Here is an 11,275-nt window from a genome sequence, read left to right as displayed (position 1 = left end):
ACATGAAACCTGAATATTTATAAAACTTAAATACAATTGTTTGAAAATAAGAAAAACAATTTTGTAAAGCCAATGCCACAATTTTAATTAACGATCTTGAACTCATTACTTATTTTATAAGCTACACCTACATAAAAAACATGTCTGATGAATGTGCACTAAAATAAATCGAAATCAATACATAATATATAGTTTGTTTCCGATTCTACAGGTATATATTTACCATAAACATACGAATCGATATAGATGTGTTTGCGTATGAATACCAAGAAGTTTTGTAGCAAAAGAGGGAAGAACACTAAATTAATCTTGACCAGACAAGGCTTCACAAAACCCATACACCGCTTCGTTGTTTTAGGAGGCAAGCATAGGAACGATCGGTGCAAATCCCCTTTTTGTTTATTACGACATCAACAGTTGTTTTAATTGGCAAGAATGTGAAAGGGGGGTCAGTTACTGAAGTAAAGTTGGGCAATATTAGTTCAAGTGCTATCCACTTAGGACACCATACTGCATTCATGGCCAGCAGCATGACGTTGGCCGGAATGGCCAGGATTATAACACAATTTTTTTGGACGACTTCTACGTCCATATACCACTTTCATTTCAGCAGCAAATGCATTTTTCCCATAATGAAAACGGACGCACGATGCCAATATGAGGAGAGTATGGGGAGTGTTTGATTTTTAAAATGCAATTTATTGTCAAACAATTAGTAAGTAATGTTCACCGAAGAGACCAATTGCTGTTTATAAATCAACTTGGGAGGAACAAAGCAAGAACCAGACCCAAATATTCGATTAAAAGATAATATTCAATTCCATTTCAATTCACTTCCCTGAAGTATTTGGCCGATTTTTTGTTAATTCACGCATAGTATATAGTATTCAATGAATTAATAATAATATTGTTATAATATTTCTCAATTAATTGCATCTTTTTTACATACATTTACAAAACCATTTATATCTCTGGTTTTAAACAACAATAAAAAGTTCAATTTTTTATGAATTAGAGTTTCAGCTCGAATTTTGGGTGATTTTTCTAAACCACAGCAATGTGATGTTTTTCTTTATTGTTGAATGTTTTAATTACTAGCCTGAACCGAAACCGATTAGAAATATATTTATTTAAACATCATTAGCATATATAGATACTATTTTTTGTATTTCAATTAATTTCAATTTTTAGATGCGCAATGGAATCAATATTGCTCTCTGGAGCTGAAACTGGAGCTGAATGCAGTAACCTTTTTTATGAGCACAGCAATAAATAAAGTGCAATGAATAAGTACGAGACGGTGTATTTATTTATCGTTGCTAATAGTTGTATGGCTAACAGGGTGTACGCATTTTTATTGTCGAACTCGCTCCGAAATCGTTTATCAACGTCTCCGTCTCTTTTTACAAATTTGTCTAATTACGCAGCCAATTGGCGATTGCAATGCATTTCCAACAGAGCCGTTGGCCGCAGGGGGCTGCAGGCTAGAGGCTGGAGGCGCGACCGTCAGACAGAAGCTACAAGTGCCCCGGCGGCCTGTCAAGCAAATCGAGCAACAACTTTCAACAAATTGTTGTATGCGGGCAATGCGAATGCGGCATCAAATGTCGAAGGTGGCACACAATTTTTGAGACGTGGCCGTTTAAGCGGCAAACCTTCGGGCGCGGCAGATGCGCAACGCTTCCATTTCGATATAATTGACTTTTAATTTTTGTATTTTTTGTTTTAGTGGTAGGTTATTTGTTGCTGTTGTTGTTGTTGTTGTTGTTGTAGTTGATAGTTTCGCTTTGTAGTGTGTTGTTGTGATGTGCGCCGTTTTCATGCACAAGTGCGTTAGACAATTTATTCGTGTTGCCTTGCCGTTGACCTTTCATTTCCTGCTTGACTTCAATATTTGCAAACCATTTTCAAAATATATACATATTTTTTTTAGCTTTGCTCGTTTTATTAACTTGAGCAATTTGGCAAGGCACTTAAATGCCAGACGATATGCGCTGCTTATGTCTTGTCTTGTGTCGACTTTAATTAAAATTGTAGCAGAATTTCTTTGTGTTTGCATGGCCCATCATTTATCACAAAACGTGTGGAAACAACAACAAACAAGCAAACAAACATAGTTGAAGGTCGAATCCATGACTCCATGCCTCCATGCCTCCATGCCTGGGTGTCAAGGTGCAGCCTCAGACTCAGTCACAGCCAGAGCCATTTAATTAATTTATGTTTGGAAAAATCGAAAATGGAATCAAAGCTCGGAGTTTTGTGGTGCATCATCAACGTGACGAACCTGGCCCGGCCAATGCCTCGGGAGTCATCACAGATACGCAGACTATACTGCTTAGCTTTTGTGGCACATCATCATATGTGTGGCACTTGTGTGTAGCAGTCGTTGTTGCTATTGTATTCTGTATTGTTGTCTTGCTACCATTTAAAGTTCAATGTTGCCAGCATTTGTTGAAACAAATTTCTGAGACTGCAACGTACTCGTATTGCTTTGTTGTTGTCATTGTTGTTGCTGCTTGTCGTTGGCAATTTGTTGCCACTTTCCGCGGCGCCAACTGTGCCAACACTCAAAGTCAGCGGCAACAACAAGAACAACAACAGCAGCAACATTAGCAGCAGCAACCACATCCGCACCTTAAAAATGCAATGGAATTTCTGTTAGATATGTATATAAATACTAGGTATGTATATATGTTTTCATTTTTTTGAAATTGTATTCTTGTGAGTTATTTCTTGTTTAGATTTTTGTGGTTCTTCACGAACATCACGCGGAGCTCATTAACTAATTTGGCTCATGCACTGGAACAATAACGTTGCCCCATTAGAACAGCACGCTAATAATTATGAGGTAACTTATGAGGCATAACTTAACTCGAGAAGTTCTCTTTTCAAGTTTCGGCAATTCACTTAATTAAGACACTTTGTTTTGAAAGAGAACAATACCTTAATATAAATAATAATGAACATGAACATTTATTTTAAAGAACCTAATGGCATTCATTATGTTAGTGTTCAGATTATTACTAAGTTTGTAATATCACATACACACACACGTGTATACATAGTATCTTGTTCTAAAAAAGCAAACTATTCTTAAATTGGCTTTAGCTACTGTTATAATAGAGATAAATACTACAAACGTTTTCTTAGTATATTAACACCTCTTAGCATTTTTTCAAGTTGAGAAGTGAACATAGGTGAACTAACGAAAATATTTGCAACACTCCTATAAGGACCAGTACGAACACTGGGTCCAACATATATTGAAAAGGCATATTTTTTTATATATAAATGTAAAGCTTTTCCATGACACCGATTAAATAAAAATACCCTCTCTTTAACATAATTCTTTTTCCAACCAATATAAATATAAAACATTAGTATACATTGGTACTTTAACCTTTGCAACTCCGTTTAATTTAAAATGTTAATAAAAATATATGTAGTTAGATAAGGGAAGATTATATTATAAAGTTCACATTAAAAAACTAACATTATTTATTTACTGAAGCGCAAAAAATAAACATAAACAAATTGGTGCCTACATTTATTTTAAATAAACTCCACTATTTAGTTGGCAGTGTATACAGAATTAGAACAACGGCAGTGCAAAGACCTGATATTTAAGTTAAGCATTTGCGGATGCTTAATTGTTTTTAGCTTAACTTTTTTTCCAGCACAGCAGAAAGGCTTGATGATGATGTTGCTGACGATGATGATGATTTGTTTTACTTCTGAGTGCTGTTGGCAAACTTTCAAAAGTATTGACTGCCCCAGCCTCCAGAACGTTACGAGCATTAGCTGAACGCACGATTTCTGAGCCACATTACTCGATCTACCGATTCACCGATCCACCGATTTGGAAACTGGTGGTTCTGCACACGCTCCGTGATTGACATTAATTGCCAAACGTTCAAGATGTTCGGCGCTCACATGACCGCATGGCGCGACCGACTGCACTCGTTCTTCAATGCAAGTTTTTGCAATTGTTTCGACTTCTTTTTTCTTAAAATAATTAAGCAATATTTTTTAGCTTAATTAAAAAAATAATAATATGAAATCCGGGCAACTTCATTTGACAAGTGCATGCGACAAGTGTGGCAAAGACAAGATTTATGAAGGTTGCGAGCATGTGTGTGAGAACCAAAAATAAAAATACAGAGACAAAGCTCTAATTACATAACACTTGCAACTTCTGAGCTCGGGCCAAGTGCCGTGCCAGAAAATATTCGTACCTATTATATAAAAATCAACGCATTAGCCAAAACAAAAAAGTTGGCGGGCGGCTTCTGAAAAATATGCAACGCCCACTTGGCAGTCGCTTCTGCAAAAACTCATCGCGTACGAGTAGAGCGCATCTACAACTAGTGCCGGTTTTTATGAAACGAAGTTTTTGGCGACGATAATAAAATCCCATTTAAGTTTGACGATAAGTTTGACCATTAGTTGCGTTTATTTTGCTCGTGCGGCTGTCATTGCAAGTTAAATGCTTTTGAGCTTTTTATTTTTTTTATTTTATTTAATTTTTTTTTTTTTTTTGTCTGCCCAACTGCGACCTCAGAGTGCAGTCCAGTTCCCGAAAGCTGTGCGCCCCAGTTCAATTGATAAGCGAGGCACGCAAACTTTTTGACTGCCCCAAAGCAGGCGTTGCAATATTCTTACGAAACTTGACTCTGGACGGTCGTTAGTGGTGGTGCCAGAAGAGCCAGGAATATGTTGAACTGTTTTTGATAAATGTGTGAAAAATTGTCGCTAAAATTGCGTTTGATAATAATTGTCGGCCAAAAGATAACGTTTGTCCAAATGGGTAAGATTCTGGCAGCAATGTTGAGAAGACAAGCGAAGGAACCTTCGCTAATTTGTCGCTTAGGGCTAACAAAACTTTTATTTATTTGACAATGCTACTGGAATTTAAATTTAAGTTTTTAATGTTGCAATGCGCAGCAAAGTTTGGTCAGAGTCGTTAATAGACCTAACAAACAATAATGCAAAAATCAACTGACTAATAATAATTGTACCTGGCCGGTTGGCAAATAAAATCAAGCGAGTCGAGTTTTGTAATTTTTATAAGCATTTTTTTAGTGAATTAAAGTTAATTCAATTAATTAATTTAATTAATAAATAAAAAAATAGCTGTGAATTAAAAAGTTCTTATAAACATAAAATTATTTTGTTAGTCTAGAACAGACTTAAAAGTAAAGCCAGATATGGAAGGGCAGAAGAGTGGACATACCCGTCAATAAAGAACACAAAGGACTGTCCCACTGTTCAAATTGAAGTTGAAGTTGTCCTGCAAACATAAACCCAATAATTAAAAACTCAATAGACAAAGCTGCCATATTTTATCATAATATACTGAATGCAATATGGAGTGTTTTAATAAATAATATTATTTGTTGTAAAACGGAAATATCCTGATATAGTTTGCTTTAGAGTCCCTTGCCCTGTTATTGCTTCTTGTTGAACGGGCCAACTCAGCGGACAGCGTCTAAACAATTGCACAGCAGTCAGAATGAAAACAACAATAGCCATTACAATGGCATTAATGTATGCAACTGGAGATTGCGCAACGTAAACACGTAAACAAGTCAACACAGGTTACGTCCACATCTCCATCGAGCAATCTCTCAAGTCTCATGTCCAGGCTGTGATTTCACTTTGCTCGCTAAATAAAAATTAACAAGGATAAATGACTTGAAAGGCTGACGTCGCTGCCGTCACAGCCATCGTCACTCTCCAGGCAACCAGAAACCAGATAACAGGCAACAGGCAACAGGAGAGGGACCGAGGGACGGCAGGCAGGGTGTCGAGCAATTTGCCCCAGCGAGTCGCCCCCGCCAGACGCGCATCATTTGATGCTTTGTTTTTGTAAGCTTTAAATTGATTAAATGTGAAATTGAAATTGGAATATGCAAATGCAAATGCAGGCAACACAACAAGCGATGGCAGACGGCGGCAGAGGGTTCGAGGGAGGGTGTTCGGCTCGTGTTCATCTGAGGCAGACTAGTGGGCGTGGCGAAATGTGATTTATGGTAGGTGCAAAGTTTTCCCAACTTTGGGTGCAACGAACGGAAGTGCAGCGACTCAAGAAGATGACGACGAAAAAGGGCTGAAAATGTACGCACGAGTAGGTGTGGAAAAAATTTGCTTAATTTGTCTAAAGGAAAGCCAAGTCAAGCTCGCAAAAATTTCCATAAAGAAAAATGGTGGCCAGTGTTGCATGTGACAGGAAAACTTGCTGACAGGCAGATGAAAGAATACTGAGACTATTGAGTATAAAACTATGTATTCAAATTATAATTAAATAAGGAGTAAGAAAGAAAATGAATTCATTTAAAAATGGTTAGCAAAATAATGAGTAATACAACAAAATACATTTATTTAATTATTTACTTAATCGGCAAACAAAAAAAGGAAAAAAAAAAACAAAAATCATTACAAAAAATATTAAACTAAACAAAACTAAGGAATAAATAAAAAAGCCTAAAGAAATTACAAAAATATCTAATTGGTGGGGGAATTTTAATTGCGAAACGGCCAGCTATGCTCCGATTCAGGTAGCTGAAAATAAAAGATTTTAGTAAGGGAAGAAAGAGCTGACTTGAGATTAAAAAGTATTATTATTAGAGCATAATACTCGAAAAGAATTGTGCATCTGTTACGAAATTTTAAATGTTTTCACCAACGGTGTTGCACTACAGTGTGTTTTGTAAATACAATTTATTTAATAACAACTAAACTATTTTTGTGGCCACTTCTGCGAAATGCTATTGGTTTGAATATTGAAATCGAGCAGGTGTTTCGATGAAGACAAATCCACTGCACGGCTAACAATCTTACAGAAGGCTTTCGATAAACAGGCTATATTAAAAACAAGCTTATGATTGGCACAAAATGTTAAACGTATGTAAAGGACAGAAGAATAACAAATCCAATGGAAAGGGAAGTGTAATAACATACGTACTTTTTATTATGAGTTTTTATTAATTATTTATTAACTTTTATGACACTCAATCTTAAAACTTGAACTTATACTGATTTCTTACATTTTACTTAAAATGAACTTAGCTAAGGCCTCGTAGCTGCGCTGCCAGAGACGCCGGCAGCGGAGCGGCCGCATTATGTATTTTACTTATGTATTTGTACTCAGCGCTGTTGGCAGCGAGAGCGCGAGGGAGAATGTTATGTGCACTTGAGGTGGCTGACACTAGTTGCACTGACGCTGCACTTATGTCGCCCAATGCATGTGCGATCATATTACATCGCGTCCGAATTATGCTTGGCTTTTTGAATTAATTTATTCACTGCAATAAAGTGTTACAGTGTATGTTCTTAAGAGTGCACTGCGTACAGTGTGTACTCCTTATGTATGCACACTACATCTCCCTCCTTTTGAAAAATAACGTAATATTATGAAGTTATTTTCTAAATTATTTATCTATTAATTTCATGTATATCTAGTTATGAAATATGTTTATATCTTTATGATTCGTTTCTTATTAATCTATTTGTTTTGTTTGTTTAATAATGTTTTTAAAGGGAAAATTGATATATGTATGTATATACTTATTTGTATGTATAAATTTTGTTTTTTTTTTTTTTATCTTATTTTTATTTTATTTTATTATTTTTTTTTTTATATGTATATGTATATATATATATTTTTTTCTTTCTATTATTATTTTTTTTCGATGGAATCATAGAAAATTGATGTATATTTTTTTTGTATTTATTGATATTTATATATATGTATTTATGCTTGTGTATGGCCATACTTCAAGTTACGAATTAAAAATCTTTAACCTATCCTTATGTACTGTTTGTTTTTTGTCTTTATTATTTGATATTATTATGTTATTATTTTCTTCTACTTTTTCTACCTTATATGGTCCTGTATATTTAAAATCTAGCTTGTGACCTGTTTCATTTTTCAATAGAACCTGGTCTCCTATTTTTAACTTCAGATCTAAACTATTCTTGTCATAACTAATTTTCTGTTTATGTTTATTTGACTCTAGCATTAATCTTGCTCTTTTCAAAGCTTGTTCTATCCTAAACTTAGATTCCTTAGCATAATCTTCTATATTGTAAAGTGGTTCTATTCTATCTATGCTATTGAAATACTCTGGTAAATTTGAGGTTCTACCAAAAACTAGCTCATATGGACAGTAATCATGTGCCATTGAGGGTGTAGTATTAAAAGAATATACGAAGTACTGTAACCACACATCCCAATCTGATTTGTCGACTGAGATGTATGACCTGATGAACTCATTAAATGTTCTGTGGCTTCGCTCCACGGTTCCTACAGTCTGGTGATGATGTGCAGTAGATGTTATGTTTTTAATATTTAGATTTTTACATAAATCTTCAATTATTGAATTCTTATACTCTGTTCCCATGTCCGTAATGAACGTCTTCATTGGACCGTACTTCAGAATAAAATGTTCAAATATAGCCTTGGCTACTGTCTTTGCACTTTTGTTCTCTATTGGTATGGCTACAAGGTATTTTGTTAAATCGCAGATTAAAGTTACTGCGTATTCATTTCCTTTTTCTGACCTAGGTAGTGGACCGATCGTATCCACAATTACCCTATCGAAAGCCTTTATTGGCGTATCTGTTATTATCAATGGGGCTCTGGTATGTTTAGTCGATTTCGACTTTTGACATTTTCGACATTTTTTTATATAATTTGTAATGTCTCTTGTTATATTTTTCCAGTAATAATGCCTTTTTATTTTTGCCATTGTTCTTGCTATACCCGTATGGCCTCCTTGTATTGGATCGTCATGGAATGTAAACAGTATTGCTTCTTTTTCTTTTTCTTTATTTATTTGGGTCACCGGCTTGAGTAGCGCTACTCTTAATGATTTCAATATTTTATTGCCCATTTCTTTAAAAGATTCTATTGAAGTTGTTTCAAAAATCTTTTCGCTCGGTGCCACTTTGAGTCGGCTGATATTAAGCACACCGGCTTGCCTTTCAAGCCTTTGGAAGAACTGACCTAAGTCGAGAATTCCATTGGAGTACATATCGCTAACATCAATTCTTGCTATGACTTTTTTTCCATGCTGAGACTGACGGTTCTACTATTTTGTCTTTTATTAGCTTCTCGACTTGCTTGTCTACCTCTTCTTTTTGGCTATGTGGAATTCTATAGTTCTTAATATAAACTGGTTCATCATCTTTCATTCTTATCTTTTGTTTGTAGAAATTATTGGTTGATATCGATTCGGTTTCTATTCCGAATACGTCAATGTACTTGGTGCATATCTCCGTAAGAGCGTGTTCGAACTGTGGTGGGAAATTTTTACTTAGTTTGTCCAAGACCTCAATGTGACTGCTGTTCATATTTGTTTCTATTATTTCATAATCACTCAATGGTTCAAAATTTACTTCGTTTAACTGAATGATTGCATTTTTATCTGTGGTATTCAAAATTCGGACAAAAATATTTTTAGAGTCTGCAATGGAGTTCCCAATGTATACTCCGTTTTGAATTTCTTGATTTGGTATGAATATATACTTGCTTGTAGTATTTATGGAAATTTTTCGGACGACTTCGGATCTTGCTGGCAAAATTGTGTAACTATTTTGAAGTGTATGATGTATTGGGATTTTTATTGAGTGATCAATATTATTAGGTCTCAGTATGAGCCAATCACTCTCCTGATTTAAGTCTATTTGACAATTATATTTCTTCATAAAATCTATACCTATTATTCCATTACATGGAAGCGGAAAGTCTGAATCTACTATATGAAAGTCATGAGGGATGGCATAGCATGTTGATAGGAGTTCTATCATTGCCGATCCTTTGGAATTGGTTGTTCCCTCACCTATACCGGACAATTGAGTAATATTATTATAATTGACGTTATCAAACGAGTCCGTATCTTCCTTTATTAAAGACACATCTGCACCTGTGTCAACCAGCAATGTGTACAACTTATGTGTTGCTTCATTTTTTAGTGTAACATAAAGATTGAAATTAAGGTTTATTGCGTGAACCGTTTGTTCCACAGTTTTCTTTATCCCAAGGGTTTTTACTGGTTTTCCGACGTGGTTTGCACCAGTCGGACTTGGTTATAATTGCTGTTATTTCGTTGGTAGCCATTCTGGTAGTTTCTACCACCACGATGGTTATCTCCACCGCGATAGTTATTTCCACCGCGATAGTTATTTCCACCGCGATAGTTATTTCCACCCCGATAGCTATTTCCAACGCGATGGTTATTATTACCTCTGGCTCTATGATTATTACTGAAGCGTCTGTCTATTTGCTGGTTTTTATAATACAAAATTGTATCTGTTCGTCCAGTTGCATCGGTACAACTATTGACAAACTTGGAGACAGCCTCATTCATATTGTTGAATTGGCCGGCCTCCATTACCAGCTTTACCCTGTCAATGTTACAATTCTTCATCATTGATTTTACAGCATGTTGCGTACTGTATTTAGCGGCTATCTCCAATGAAAGTCCATCGTTTATGTATGCACTCTCTAGAGACTTTGTCAGTTTTTCTACCTCTTGGGTATACTGATTAGCCGTCTTGCTCTTCTGTTGAAGGTTCATCAGTTTGGCTGTAATAACCTCAACTGAGTCACCTTTTACAGTGGCAGAAAGTTTGCAAACAATTTCAGCAATTGAGTTCTCAGTGCTAATTAAATTGCGTGCGTTGCCTTTGAGCTTTGTTTTTATTAATTGGACTGCCGTTGACTCGTGTGTCTCTTTAATTGAGTCCACCAACTGCAACGCGTCCAAGAAGCTTCTCAAATTTTCGGCTTTGCCATCAAACTCCGGTATCAGAGATGACGCCGTTTTTAAGAATTGTATCTGTGTCTGCGACATTTTTCGCAACTGCGGGCTGTTTACTATTGCGTTGAGGCTGTCAGCCGGTTCGCTTCTTGCGGGGCTGTTATTGGGAGTAAGTCCGCTTTTGGAATCTTCTTCCGAAATTATGCTGACATATGCCGTATTTGGCGATTTTGACCTGGGACTTATAGACATTACTTCATCTTCGTCCACAGCTATATATGTCGCCGCGCTACTTATGACATTTGGCAAGTGTATATCCAAGCCATGTCTTTCCCTAACAGCGAGCAGCTGTTCTCTTAGACGTTTGACAACGTCTGAAGCCTGAGTCCAATGGAGATCCGTGAGCCTAGGTTTGTTTTCTAGGAATATCTCTCGGATCTCGTTATAATAATGCACCAATTTGATGGTGTGCTTATTCAATGTACCAATCTGTATTGGCCTATTTTGAGTGA

The sequence above is a fragment of the Scaptodrosophila lebanonensis genome, unplaced genomic scaffold, assembly GCF_003285725.1.
Source record: "Scaptodrosophila lebanonensis strain 11010-0011.00,11010-0021.00 unplaced genomic scaffold, SlebRS2 tig00000001-arrow-pilon, whole genome shotgun sequence".
In the NCBI taxonomy this organism is placed as follows: domain Eukaryota; kingdom Metazoa; phylum Arthropoda; class Insecta; order Diptera; family Drosophilidae; genus Scaptodrosophila; species Scaptodrosophila lebanonensis.
This window is presented reverse-complemented; position numbering follows the sequence as displayed.